The following is a 13,264-nucleotide window of genomic DNA, read 5'->3' on the forward strand; positions in this document are numbered from 1 at the left end:
ATATTGTTGCACACACACCATCTATTTAGCAAATGCCCTTGTTATCAACAGCAGCCTTTTAAACTCACCTGAGCTAACAGGTATGTGAGCTGGTTACTCTGCTGCGCTTAAAATTTCTTTTTTGGTTTGCTACAATGCCTTTTCTGAAACGTTGTCTCCCTCTGCTGGAACACTGACTTCTTTCATTTAATGCCTGCAGACTATAAAAGAGAAACCAACCCAAAAAGTTTGGTTGATTAGTCTGTGGCATTCTTTTAAACTGTTGCTTATGGCGGTCTCTGTGAGCTTCTCAGTGACATTCAGCCATCCAGGTATCCCGCCTGCAGTAGACGGAATGTGGCAATGGAACGCTGGCTGCGCGTGTCATAATAGGCTCTGAGCCTTTATATACCTGCGCACAGCAGCAGCCACCTTCAGTCTGCTGCTGGACAGCCAGCAGCAGCAGCAGCAGCAGGAGAGGTAATTAATCAGCAACCCTCCTGCTAAGGGTAGACAGCTGCTCGTTCCACCCCCCCCCCCCGCCTTAATTGGTTCTCCTCCCTTCCAACGGTGTTGAGGCGGGTGGGAACAGCCGGGGGTTGAGGGTACTGTGCTAAAAGAGGTGGAGTTATGCAGATCTAAAACGCGTGGATTGCAGCAGCAGCAAGCCGAAAAGTGCAGGCATGTGAGGGATCTAGAGGTTGACAGCATGTCTTCTTAACGGGAGTCCAGGTGGCCATCTCCACAAATGGACTTTTCAGAATCCTTGGGTGGCACCGTAGTCGGAAACCAATTCTGGTTATCGCTTCTCGGCCTTTTGGCTAAGATCAAGTGTAGTATCTGTTCTTATCAGTTTAATATCTGATACGTCCCCTATCTGGGGACCATATATTAAATGGATTTTTAGAACAGGGAGATGGAAAAAGAGCTTGCTCTGTCCACTCCACGCATTGACCTGGTATTGCAGTATCTCCAGGACCGGTGCACCCCTTCTTTAATGCAGTTTCTAAAATCAGAAAGAATTGAATTCAATGCTTTTTGTTCATTTGGCTTGTTTGTCGGATTTTGGGATGGACTCTTTGGCTTTGCTTTTCTTCTCCTCATTGGATTTTTCATGTTAAAAGTTGCAGAAGCCAGATGACAAGCTCATTTTGGTTCAACTTCAGCAACTGTGCATTGCATTGCCATGTAATGTAATGCAATGCTATCTATCTAGCTCTCCCTCTATACTTCCTTTTGGATAAACAGACATATTAGGCAAGCATTTTGGAGCTTTCACCTAAATAACTACAGGTGGTGAGATAAGCTGCACAATATAATTGACCTTTCAGTATATTGTTGCACACACACCATCTATTTAGCAAATGCCCTTGTTATCAACAGCAGCCTTTTAAACTCACCTGAGCTAACAGGTATGTGAGCTGGTTACTCTGCTGCGCTTAAAATTTCTTTTTTGGTTTGCTACAATGCCTTTTCTGAAACGTTGTCTCCCTCTGCTGGAACACTGACTTCTTTCATTTAATGCCTGCAGACTATAAAAGAGAAACCAACCCAAAAAGTTTGGTTGATTAGTCTGTGGCATTCTTTTAAACTGTTGCTTATGGCGGTCTCTGTGAGCTTCTCAGTGACATTCAGCCATCCAGGTATCCCGCCTGCAGTAGACGGAATGTGGCAATGGAACGCTGGCTGCGCGTGTCATAATAGGCTCTGAGCCTTTATATACCTGCGCACAGCAGCAGCCACCTTCAGTCTGCTGCTGGACAGCCAGCAGCAGCAGCAGCAGCAGGAGAGGTAATTAGTCAGCAACCCTCCTGCTAAGGGTAGGCAGCTGCTCGTTCCACCCCCCCCCCCCCGCCTTAATTGGTTCTCCTCCCTTCCAACGGTGTTGAGGCGGGTGGGAACAGCCGGGGGTTGAGGGTACTGTGCTAAAAGAGGTGGAGTTATGCAGATCTAAAACGCGTGGATTGCAGCAGCAGCAAGCCGAAAAGTGCAGGCATGTGAGGGATCTAGAGGTTGACAGCATGTCTTCTTAACGGGAGTCCAGGTGGCCATCTCCACAAATGGACTTTTCAGAATCCTTGGGTGGCACCGTAGTCGGAAACCAATTCTGGTTATCGCTTCTCGGCCTTTTGGCTAAGATCAAGTGTAGTATCTGTTCTTATCAGTTTAATATCTGATACGTCCCCTATCTGGGGACCATATATTAAATGGATTTTTAGAACAGGGAGATGGAAAAAGAGCTTGCTCTGTCCACTCCACGCATTGACCTGGTATTGCAGTATCTCCAGGACCGGTGCACCCCTTCTTTAATGCAGTTTCTAAAATCAGAAAGAATTGAATTCAATGCTTTTTGTTCATTTGGCTTGTTTGTCGGATTTTGGGATGGACTCTTTGGCTTTGCTTTTCTTCTCCTCATTGGATTTTTCATGTTAAAAGTTGCAGAAGCCAGATGACAAGCTCATTTTGGTTCAACTTCAGCAACTGTGCATTGCATTGCCATGTAATGTAATGCAATGCTATCTATCTAGCTCTCCCTCTATACTTCCTTTTGGATAAACAGACATATTAGGCAAGCATTTTGGAGCTTTCACCTAAATAACTACAGGTGGTGAGATAAGCTGCACAATATAATTGACCTTTCAGTATATTGTTGCACACACACCATCTATTTAGCAAATGCCCTTGTTATCAACAGCAGCCTTTTAAACTCACCTGAGCTAACAGGTATGTGAGCTGGTTATTCTGCTGCGCTTAAAATTTCTTTTTTGGTTTGCTACAATGCCTTTTCTGAAACGTTGTCTCCCTCTGCTGGAACACTGACTTCTTTCATTTAATGCCTGCAGACTATAAAAGAGAAACCAACCCAAAAAGTTTGGTTGATTAGTCTGTGGCATTCTTTTAAACTGTTGCTTATGGCGGTCTCTGTGAGCTTCTCAGTGACATTCAGCCATCCAGGTATCCCGCCTGCAGTAGACGGAATGTGGCAATGGAACGCTGGCTGCGCGTGTCATAATAGGCTCTGAGCCTTTATATACCTGCGCACAGCAGCAGCCACCTTCAGTCTGCTGCTGGACAGCCAGCAGCAGCAGCAGCAGCAGGAGAGGTAATTAATCAGCAACCCTCCTGCTAAGGGTAGACAGCTGCTCGTTCCACCCCCCCCCCCGCCTTAATTGGTTCTCCTCCCTTCCAACGGCGTTGAGGCGGGTGGGAACAGCCGGAGGTTGAGGGTACTGTGCTAAAAGAGGTGGAGTTATGCAGATCTAAAACGCGTGGATTGCAGCAGCAGCAAGCCGAAAAGTGCAGGCATGTGAGGGATCTAGAGGTTGACAGCATGTCTTCTTAACGGGAGTCCAGGTGGCCATCTCCACAAATGAACTTTTCAGAATCCTTGGGTGGCACCGTAGTCGGAAACCAATTCTGGTTATCGCTTCTCGGCCTTTTGGCTAAGATCAAGTGTAGTATCTGTTCTTATCAGTTTAATATCTGATACGTCCCCTATCTGGGGACCATATATTAAATGGATTTTTAGAACAGGGAGATGGAAAAAGAGCTTGCTCTGTCCACTCCACGCATTGACCTGGTATTGCAGTATCTCCAGGACCGGTGCACCCCTTCTTTAATGCAGTTTCTAAAATCAGAAAGAATTGAATTCAATGCTTTTTGTTCATTTGGCTTGTTTGTCGGATTTTGGGATGGACTCTTTGGCTTTGCTTTTCTTCTCCTCATTGGATTTTTCATGTTAAAAGTTGCAGAAGCCAGATGACAAGCTCATTTTGGTTCAACTTCAGCAACTGTGCATTGCATTGCCATGTAATGTAATGCAATGCTATCTATCTAGCTCTCCCTCTATACTTCCTTTTGGATAAACAGACATATTAGGCAAGCATTTTGGAGCTTTCACCTAAATAACTACAGGTGGTGAGATAAGCTGCACAATATAATTGACCTTTCAGTATATTGTTGCACACACACCATCTATTTAGCAAATGCCCTTGTTATCAACAGCAGCCTTTTAAACTCACCTGAGCTAACAGGTATGTGAGCTGGTTACTCTGCTGCGCTTAAAATTTCTTTTTTGGTTTGCTACAATGCCTTTTCTGAAACGTTGTCTCCCTCTGCTGGAACACTGACTTCTTTCATTTAATGCCTGCAGACTATGAAAGAGAAACCAACCCAAAAAGTTTGGTTGATTAGTCTGTGGCATTCTTTTAAACTGTTGCTTATGGCGGTCTCTGTGAGCTTCTCAGTGACATTCAGCCATCCAGGTATCCCGCCTGCAGTAGACGGAATGTGGCAATGGAACGCTGGCTGCGCGTGTCATAATAGGCTCTGAGCCTTTATATACCTGCGCACAGCAGCAGCCACCTTCAGTCTGCTGCTGGACAGCCAGCAGCAGCAGCAGCAGCAGGAGAGGTAATTAATCAGCAACCCTCCTGCTAAGGGTAGACAGCTGCTCGTTCCACCCCCCCCCCCGCCTTAATTGGTTCTCCTCCCTTCCAACGGTGTTGAGGCGGGTGGGAACAGCCGGGGGTTGAGGGTACTGTGCTAAAAGAGGTGGAGTTATGCAGATCTAAAACGCGTGGATTGCAGCAGCAGCAAGCCGAAAAGTGCAGGCATGTGAGGGATCTAGAGGTTGACAGCATGTCTTCTTAACGGGAGTCCAGGTGGCCATCTCCACAAATGGACTTTTCAGAATCCTTGGGTGGCACCGTAGTCGGAAACCAATTCTGGTTATCGCTTCTCGGCCTTTTGGCTAAGATCAAGTGTAGTATCTGTTCTTATCAGTTTAATATCTGATACGTCCCCTATCTGGGGACCATATATTAAATGGATTTTTAGAACAGGGAGATGGAAAAAGAGCTTGCTCTGTCCACTCCACGCATTGACCTGGTATTGCAGTATCTCCAGGACCGGTGCACCCCTTCTTTAATGCAGTTTCTAAAATCAGAAAGAATTGAATTCAATGCTTTTTGTTCATTTGGCTTGTTTGTCGGATTTTGGGATGGACTCTTTGGCTTTGCTTTTCTTCTCCTCATTGGATTTTTCATGTTAAAAGTTGCAGAAGCCAGATGACAAGCTCATTTTGGTTCAACTTCAGCAACTGTGCATTGCATTGCCATGTAATGTAATGCAATGCTATCTATCTAGCTCTCCCTCTATACTTCCTTTTGGATAAACAGACATATTAGGCAAGCATTTTGGAGCTTTCACCTAAATAACTACAGGTGGTGAGATAAGCTGCACAATATAATTGACCTTTCAGTATATTGTTGCACACACACCATCTATTTAGCAAATGCCCTTGTTATCAACAGCAGCCTTTTAAACTCACCTGAGCTAACAGGTATGTGAGCTGGTTACTCTGCTGCGCTTAAAATTTCTTTTTTGGTTTGCTACAATGCCTTTTCTGAAACGTTGTCTCCCTCTGCTGGAACACTGACTTCTTTCATTTAATGCCTGCAGACTATAAAAGAGAAACCAACCCAAAAAGTTTGGTTGATTAGTCTGTGGCATTCTTTTAAACTGTTGCTTATGGCGGTCTCTGTGAGCTTCTCAGTGACATTCAGCCATCCAGGTATCCCGCCTGCAGTAGACGGAATGTGGCAATGGAACGCTGGCTGCGCGTGTCATAATAGGCTCTGAGCCTTTATATACCTGCGCACAGCAGCAGCCACCTTCAGTCTGCTGCTGGACAGCCAGCAGCAGCAGCAGCAGCAGGAGAGGTAATTAATCAGCAACCCTCCTGCTAAGGGTAGACAGCTGCTCGTTCCACCCCCCCCCCCGCCTTAATTGGTTCTCCTCCCTTCCAACGGTGTTGAGGCGGGTGGGAACAGCCGGGGGTTGAGGGTACTGTGCTAAAAGAGGTGGAGTTATGCAGATCTAAAACGCGTGGATTGCAGCAGCAGCAAGCCGAAAAGTGCAGGCATGTGAGGGATCTAGAGGTTGACAGCATGTCTTCTTAACGGGAGTCCAGGTGGCCATCTCCACAAATGGACTTTTCAGAATCCTTGGGTGGCACCGTAGTCGGAAACCAATTCTGGTTATCGCTTCTCGGCCTTTTGGCTAAGATCAAGTGTAGTATCTGTTCTTATCAGTTTAATATCTGATACGTCCCCTATCTGGGGACCATATATTAAATGGATTTTTAGAACAGGGAGATGGAAAAAGAGCTTGCTCTGTCCACTCCACGCATTGACCTGGTATTGCAGTATCTCCAGGACCGGTGCACCCCTTCTTTAATGCAGTTTCTAAAATCAGAAAGAATTGAATTCAATGCTTTTTGTTCATTTGGCTTGTTTGTCGGATTTTGGGATGGACTCTTTGGCTTTGCTTTTCTTCTCCTCATTGGATTTTTCATGTTAAAAGTTGCAGAAGCCAGATGACAAGCTCATTTTGGTTCAACTTCAGCAACTGTGCATTGCATTGCCATGTAATGTAATGCAATGCTATCTATCTAGCTCTCCCTCTATACTTCCTTTTGGATAAACAGACATATTAGGCAAGCATTTTGGAGCTTTCACCTAAATAACTACAGGTGGTGAGATAAGCTGCACAATATAATTGACCTTTCAGTATATTGTTGCACACACACCATCTATTTAGCAAATGCCCTTGTTATCAACAGCAGCCTTTTAAACTCACCTGAGCTAACAGGTATGTGAGCTGGTTACTCTGCTGCGCTTAAAATTTCTTTTTTGGTTTGCTACAATGCCTTTTCTGAAACGTTGTCTCCCTCTGCTGGAACACTGACTTCTTTCATTTAATGCCTGCAGACTATAAAAGAGAAACCAACCCAAAAAGTTTGGTTGATTAGTCTGTGGCATTCTTTTAAACTGTTGCTTATGGCGGTCTCTGTGAGCTTCTCAGTGACATTCAGAGATCGAGGTATCCCGCCTGCAGTAGACGGAATGTGGCAATGGAACGCTGGCTGCGCGTGTCATAATAGGCTCTGAGCCTTTATATACCTGCGCACAGCAGCAGCCACCTTCAGTCTGCTGCTGGACAGCCAGCAGCAGCAGCAGGAGAGGTAATTAATCAGCAACCCTCCTGCTAAGGGTAGACAGCTGCTCGTTCCACCCCCCCCCCCCCCCGCCTTAATTGGTTCTCCTCCCTTCCAACGGTGTTGAGGCGGGTGGGAACTGCCGGGGGTTGAGGGTACTGTGCTAAAAGAGGTGGAGTTATGCAGATCTAAAACGCGTGGATTGCAGCAGCAGCAAGCCGAAAAGTGCAGGCATGTGAGGGATCTAGAGGTTGACAGCATGTCTTCTTAACGGGAGTCCAGGTGGCCATCTCCACAAATGGACTTTTCAGAATCCTTGGGTGGCACCGTAGTCGGAAACCAATTCTGGTTATCGCTTCTCGGCCTTTTGGCTAAGATCAAGTGTAGTATCTGTTCTTATCAGTTTAATATCTGATACGTCCCCTATCTGGGGACCATATATTAAATGGATTTTTAGAACAGGGAGATGGAAAAAGAGCTTGCTCTGTCCACTCCACGCATTGACCTGGTATTGCAGTATCTCCAGGACCGGTGCACCCCTTCTTTAATGCAGTTTCTAAAATCAGAAAGAATTGAATTCAATGCTTTTTGTTCATTTGGCTTGTTTGTCGGATTTTGGGATGGACTCTTTGGCTTTGCTTTTCTTCTCCTCATTGGATTTTTCATGTTAAAAGTTGCAGAAGCCAGATGACAAGCTCATTTTGGTTCAACTTCAGCAACTGTGCATTGCATTGCCATGTAATGTAATGCAATGCTATCTATCTAGCTCTCCCTCTATACTTCCTTTTGGATAAACAGACATATTAGGCAAGCATTTTGGAGCTTTCACCTAAATAACTACAGGTGGTGAGATAAGCTGCACAATATAATTGACCTTTCAGTATATTGTTGCACACACACCATCTATTTAGCAAATGCCCTTGTTATCAACAGCAGCCTTTTAAACTCACCTGAGCTAACAGGTATGTGAGCTGTTTACTCTGCTGCGCTTAAAATTTCTTTTTTGGTTTGCTACAATGCCTTTTCTGAAACGTTGTCTCCCTCTGCTGGAACACTGACTTCTTTCATTTAATGCCTGCAGACTATAAAAGAGAAACCAACCCAAAAAGTTTGGTTGATTAGTCTGTGGCATTCTTTTAAACTGTTGCTTATGGCGGTCTCTGTGAGCTTCTCAGTGACATTCAGCCATCCAGGTATCCCGCCTGCAGTAGACGGAATGTGGCAACGGAACGCTGGCTGCGCGTGTCATAATAGGCTCTGAGCCTTTATATACCTGCGCACAGCAGCAGCCACCTTCAGTCTGCTGCTGGACAGCCAGCAGCAGCAGCAGCAGCAGGAGAGGTAATTAATCAGCAACCCTCCTGCTAAGGGTAGACAGCTGCTCGTTCCACCCCCCCCCCCCCCGCCTTAATTGGTTCTCCTCCCTTCCAACGGTGTTGAGGCGGGTGGGAACAGCCGGGGGTTGAGGGTACTGTGCTAAAAGAGGTGGAGTTATGCAGATCTAAAACGCGTGGATTGCAGCAGCAGCAAGCCGAAAAGTGCAGGCATGTGAGGGATCTAGAGGTTGACAGCATGTCTTCTTAACGGGAGTCCAGGTGGCCATCTCCACAAATGGACTTTTCAGAATCCTTGGGTGGCACCGTAGTCGGAAACCAATTCTGGTTATCGCTTCTCGGCCTTTTGGCTAAGATCAAGTGTAGTATCTGTTCTTATCAGTTTAATATCTGATACGTCCCCTATCTGGGGACCATATATTAAATGGATTTTTAGAACAGGGAGATGGAAAAAGAGCTTGCTCTGTCCACTCCACGCATTGACCTGGTATTGCAGTATCTCCAGGACCGGTGCACCCCTTCTTTAATGCAGTTTCTAAAATCAGAAAGAATTGAATTCAATGCTTTTTGTTCATTTGGCTTGTTTGTCGGATTTTGGGATGGACTCTTTGGCTTTGCTTTTCTTCTCCTCATTGGATTTTTCATGTTAAAAGTTGCAGAAGCCAGATGACAAGCTCATTTTGGTTCAACTTCAGCAACTGTGCATTGCATTGCCATGTAATGTAATGCAATGCTATCTATCTAGCTCTCCCTCTATACTTCCTTTTGGATAAACAGACATATTAGGCAAGCATTTTGGAGCTTTCACCTAAATAACTACAGGTGGTGAGATAAGCTGCACAATATAATTGACCTTTCAGTATATTGTTGCACACACACCATCTATTTAGCAAATGCCCTTGTTATCAACAGCAGCCTTTTAAACTCACCTGAGCTAACAGGTATGTGAGCTGGTTACTCTGCTGCGCTTAAAATTTCTTTTTTGGTTTGCTACAATGCCTTTTCTGAAACGTTGTCTCCCTCTGCTGGAACACTGACTTCTTTCATTTAATGCCTGCAGACTATAAAAGAGAAACCAACCCAAAAAGTTTGGTTGATTAGTCTGTGGCATTCTTTTAAACTGTTGCTTATGGCGGTATCTGTGAGCTTCTCAGTGACATTCAGCCATCCAGGTATCCCGCCTGCAGTAGACGGAATGTGGCAATGGAACGCTGGCTGCGCGTGTCATAATAGGCTCTGAGCCTTTATATACCTGCGCACAGCAGCAGCCACCTTCAGTCTGCTGCTGGACAGCCAGCAGCAGCAGCAGCAGCAGGAGAGGTAATTAATCAGCAACCCTCCTGCTAAGGGTAGACAGCTGCTCGTTCCACCCCCCCCCCCCCCCCGCCTTAATTGGTTCCCCTCCCTTCCAACGGTGTTGAGGCGGGTGGGAACTGCCGGGGGTTGAGGGTACTGTGCTAAAAGAGGTGGAGTTATGCAGATCTAAAACGCGTGGATTGCAGCAGCAGCAAGCCGAAAAGTGCAGGCATGTGAGGGATCTAGAGGTTGACAGCATGTCTTCTTAACGGGAGTCCAGGTGGCCATCTCCACAAATGGACTTTTCAGAATCCTTGGGTGGCACCGTAGTCGGAAACCAATTCTGGTTATCGCTTCTCGGCCTTTTGGCTAAGATCAAGTGTAGTATCTGTTCTTATCAGTTTAATATCTGATACGTCCCCTATCTGGGGACCATATATTAAATGGATTTTTAGAACAGGGAGATGGAAAAAGAGCTTGCTCTGTCCACTCCACGCATTGACCTGGTATTGCAGTATCTCCAGGACCGGTGCACCCCTTCTTTAATGCAGTTTCTAAAATCAGAAAGAATTGAATTCAATGCTTTTTGTTCATTTGGCTTGTTTGTCGGATTTTGGGATGGACTCTTTGGCTTTGCTTTTCTTCTCCTCATTGGATTTTTCATGTTAAAAGTTGCAGAAGCCAGATGACAAGCTCATTTTGGTTCAACTTCAGCAACTGTGCATTGCATTGCCATGTAATGTAATGCAATGCTATCTATCTAGCTCTCCCTCTATACTTCCTTTTGGATAAACAGACATATTAGGCAAGCATTTTGGAGCTTTCACCTAAATAACTACAGGTGGTGAGATAAGCTGCACAATATAATTGACCTTTCAGTATATTGTTGCACACACACCATCTATTTAGCAAATGCCCTTGTTATCAACAGCAGCCTTTTAAACTCACCTGAGCTAACAGGTATGTGAGCTGGTTACTCTGCTGCGCTTAAAATTTCTTTTTTGGTTTGCTACAATGCCTTTTCTGAAACGTTGTCTCCCTCTGCTGGAACACTGACTTCTTTCATTTAATGCCTGCAGACTATAAAAGAGAAACCAACCCAAAAAGTTTGGTTGATTAGTCTGTGGCATTCTTTTAAACTGTTGCTTATGGCGGTCTCTGTGAGCTTCTCAGTGACATTCAGAGATCGAGGTATCCCGCCTGCAGTAGACGGAATGTGGCAATGGAACGCTGGCTGCGCGTGTCATAATAGGCTCTGAGCCTTTATATACCTGCGCACAGCAGCAGCCACCTTCAGTCTGCTGCTGGACAGCCAGCAGCAGCAGCAGGAGAGGTAATTAATCAGCAACCCTCCTGCTAAGGGTAGACAGCTGCTCGTTCCACCCCCCCCCCCCCCCGCCTTAATTGGTTCTCCTCCCTTCCAACGGTGTTGAGGCGGGTGGGAACTGCCGGGGGTTGAGGGTACTGTGCTAAAAGAGGTGGAGTTATGCAGATCTAAAACGCGTGGATTGCAGCAGCAGCAAGCCGAAAAGTGCAGGCATGTGAGGGATCTAGAGGTTGACAGCATGTCTTCTTAACGGGAGTCCAGGTGGCCATCTCCACAAATGGACTTTTCAGAATCCTTGGGTGGCACCGTAGTCGGAAACCAATTCTGGTTATCGCTTCTCGGCCTTTTGGCTAAGATCAAGTGTAGTATCTGTTCTTATCAGTTTAATATCTGATACGTCCCCTATCTGGGGACCATATATTAAATGGATTTTTAGAACAGGGAGATGGAAAAAGAGCTTGCTCTGTCCACTCCACGCATTGACCTGGTATTGCAGTATCTCCAGGACCGGTGCACCCCTTCTTTAATGCAGTTTCTAAAATCAGAAAGAATTGAATTCAATGCTTTTTGTTCATTTGGCTTGTTTGTCGGATTTTGGGATGGACTCTTTGGCTTTGCTTTTCTTCTCCTCATTGGATTTTTCATGTTAAAAGTTGCAGAAGCCAGATGACAAGCTCATTTTGGTTCAACTTCAGCAACTGTGCATTGCATTGCCATGTAATGTAATGCAATGCTATCTATCTAGCTCTCCCTCTATACTTCCTTTTGGATAAACAGACATATTAGGCAAGCATTTTGGAGCTTTCACCTAAATAACTACAGGTGGTGAGATAAGCTGCACAATATAATTGACCTTTCAGTATATTGTTGCACACACACCATCTATTTAGCAAATGCCCTTGTTATCAACAGCAGCCTTTTAAACTCACCTGAGCTAACAGGTATGTGAGCTGGTTACTCTGCTGCGCTTAAAATTTCTTTTTTGGTTTGCTACAATGCCTTTTCTGAAACGTTGTCTCCCTCTGCTGGAACACTGACTTCTTTCATTTAATGCCTGCAGACTATAAAAGAGAAACCAACCCAAAAAGTTTGGTTGATTAGTCTGTGGCATTCTTTTAAACTGTTGCTTATGGCGGTCTCTGTGAGCTTCTCAGTGACATTCAGCCATCCAGGTATCCCGCCTGCAGTAGACGGAATGTGGCAACGGAACGCTGGCTGCGCGTGTCATAATAGGCTCTGAGCCTTTATATACCTGCGCACAGCAGCAGCCACCTTCAGTCTGCTGCTGGACAGCCAGCAGCAGCAGCAGCAGCAGGAGAGGTAATTAATCAGCAACCCTCCTGCTAAGGGTAGACAGCTGCTCGTTCCACCCCCCCCCCCCCCCCGCCTTAATTGGTTCTCCTCCCTTCCAACGGTGTTGAGGCGGGTGGGAACAGCCGGGGGTTGAGGGTACTGTGCTAAAAGAGGTGGAGTTATGCAGATCTAAAACGCGTGGATTGCAGCAGCAGCAAGCCGAAAAGTGCAGGCATGTGAGGGATCTAGAGGTTGACAGCATGTCTTCTTAACGGGAGTCCAGGTGGCCATCTCCACAAATGGACTTTTCAGAATCCTTGGGTGGCACCGTAGTCGGAAACCAATTCTGGTTATCGCTTCTCGGCCTTTTGGCTAAGATCAAGTGTAGTATCTGTTCTTATCAGTTTAATATCTGATACGTCCCCTATCTGGGGACCATATATTAAATGGATTTTTAGAACAGGGAGATGGAAAAAGAGCTTGCTCTGTCCACTCCACGCATTGACCTGGTATTGCAGTATCTCCAGGACCGGTGCACCCCTTCTTTAATGCAGTTTCTAAAATCAGAAAGAATTGAATTCAATGCTTTTTGTTCATTTGGCTTGTTTGTCGGATTTTGGGATGGACTCTTTGGCTTTGCTTTTCTTCTCCTCATTGGATTTTTCATGTTAAAAGTTGCAGAAGCCAGATGACAAGCTCATTTTGGTTCAACTTCAGCAACTGTGCATTGCATTGCCATGTAATGTAATGCAATGCTATCTATCTAGCTCTCCCTCTATACTTCCTTTTGGATAAACAGACATATTAGGCAAGCATTTTGGAGCTTTCACCTAAATAACTACAGGTGGTGAGATAAGCTGCACAATATAATTGACCTTTCAGTATATTGTTGCACACACACCATCTATTTAGCAAATGCCCTTGTTATCAACAGCAGCCTTTTAAACTCACCTGAGCTAACAGGTATGTGAGCTGGTTACTCTGCTGCGCTTAAAATTTCTTTTTTGGTTTGCTACAATGCCTTTTCTGAAACGT

General features: G+C 45.4%; 10 non-coding genes across 10 annotated transcripts; all 10 read left to right on the plus strand.

Moving 5' to 3' along the window:
- Positions 1-780: 780 nt before the first annotated feature.
- Positions 781-971, plus strand: LOC141159014 (U2 spliceosomal RNA). The gene has a single exon (XR_012249029.1). It is a non-coding gene; the product is annotated as a U2 spliceosomal RNA (small nuclear RNA).
- Positions 972-2,092: 1,121 nt separating this feature from the next.
- LOC141159015 (U2 spliceosomal RNA) lies at positions 2,093-2,283 on the plus strand. Its single transcript, XR_012249030.1, has one exon. It is a non-coding gene; the product is annotated as a U2 spliceosomal RNA (small nuclear RNA).
- Positions 2,284-3,402: 1,119 nt separating this feature from the next.
- Positions 3,403-3,593, plus strand: LOC141159016 (U2 spliceosomal RNA). Its single transcript, XR_012249031.1, has one exon. It is a non-coding gene; the product is annotated as a U2 spliceosomal RNA (small nuclear RNA).
- Positions 3,594-4,712: 1,119 nt separating this feature from the next.
- On the plus strand, positions 4,713-4,903 carry LOC141159017 (U2 spliceosomal RNA). The gene has a single exon (XR_012249032.1). It is a non-coding gene; the product is annotated as a U2 spliceosomal RNA (small nuclear RNA).
- Positions 4,904-6,022: 1,119 nt separating this feature from the next.
- LOC141159018 (U2 spliceosomal RNA) lies at positions 6,023-6,213 on the plus strand. Its single transcript, XR_012249033.1, has one exon. It is a non-coding gene; the product is annotated as a U2 spliceosomal RNA (small nuclear RNA).
- A 1,117-nt stretch (positions 6,214-7,330) lies between these two features.
- Positions 7,331-7,521, plus strand: LOC141159019 (U2 spliceosomal RNA). The gene has a single exon (XR_012249034.1). It is a non-coding gene; the product is annotated as a U2 spliceosomal RNA (small nuclear RNA).
- Positions 7,522-8,643: 1,122 nt separating this feature from the next.
- On the plus strand, positions 8,644-8,834 carry LOC141159021 (U2 spliceosomal RNA). Its single transcript, XR_012249036.1, has one exon. It is a non-coding gene; the product is annotated as a U2 spliceosomal RNA (small nuclear RNA).
- A 1,124-nt stretch (positions 8,835-9,958) lies between these two features.
- LOC141159022 (U2 spliceosomal RNA) lies at positions 9,959-10,149 on the plus strand. Its single transcript, XR_012249037.1, has one exon. It is a non-coding gene; the product is annotated as a U2 spliceosomal RNA (small nuclear RNA).
- A 1,117-nt stretch (positions 10,150-11,266) lies between these two features.
- LOC141159023 (U2 spliceosomal RNA) lies at positions 11,267-11,457 on the plus strand. Its single transcript, XR_012249038.1, has one exon. It is a non-coding gene; the product is annotated as a U2 spliceosomal RNA (small nuclear RNA).
- Positions 11,458-12,581: 1,124 nt separating this feature from the next.
- LOC141159024 (U2 spliceosomal RNA) lies at positions 12,582-12,772 on the plus strand. Its single transcript, XR_012249039.1, has one exon. It is a non-coding gene; the product is annotated as a U2 spliceosomal RNA (small nuclear RNA).
- Positions 12,773-13,264: the final 492 nt, after the last annotated feature.

Source organism: Phyllobates terribilis, unplaced genomic scaffold (assembly GCF_046119375.1).
Source record: "Phyllobates terribilis strain yellow unplaced genomic scaffold, ASM4611937v1 Scaffold_8__6_contigs__length_399053987, whole genome shotgun sequence".
Classification (NCBI taxonomy): Eukaryota; Metazoa; Chordata; class Amphibia; order Anura; family Dendrobatidae; genus Phyllobates; species Phyllobates terribilis.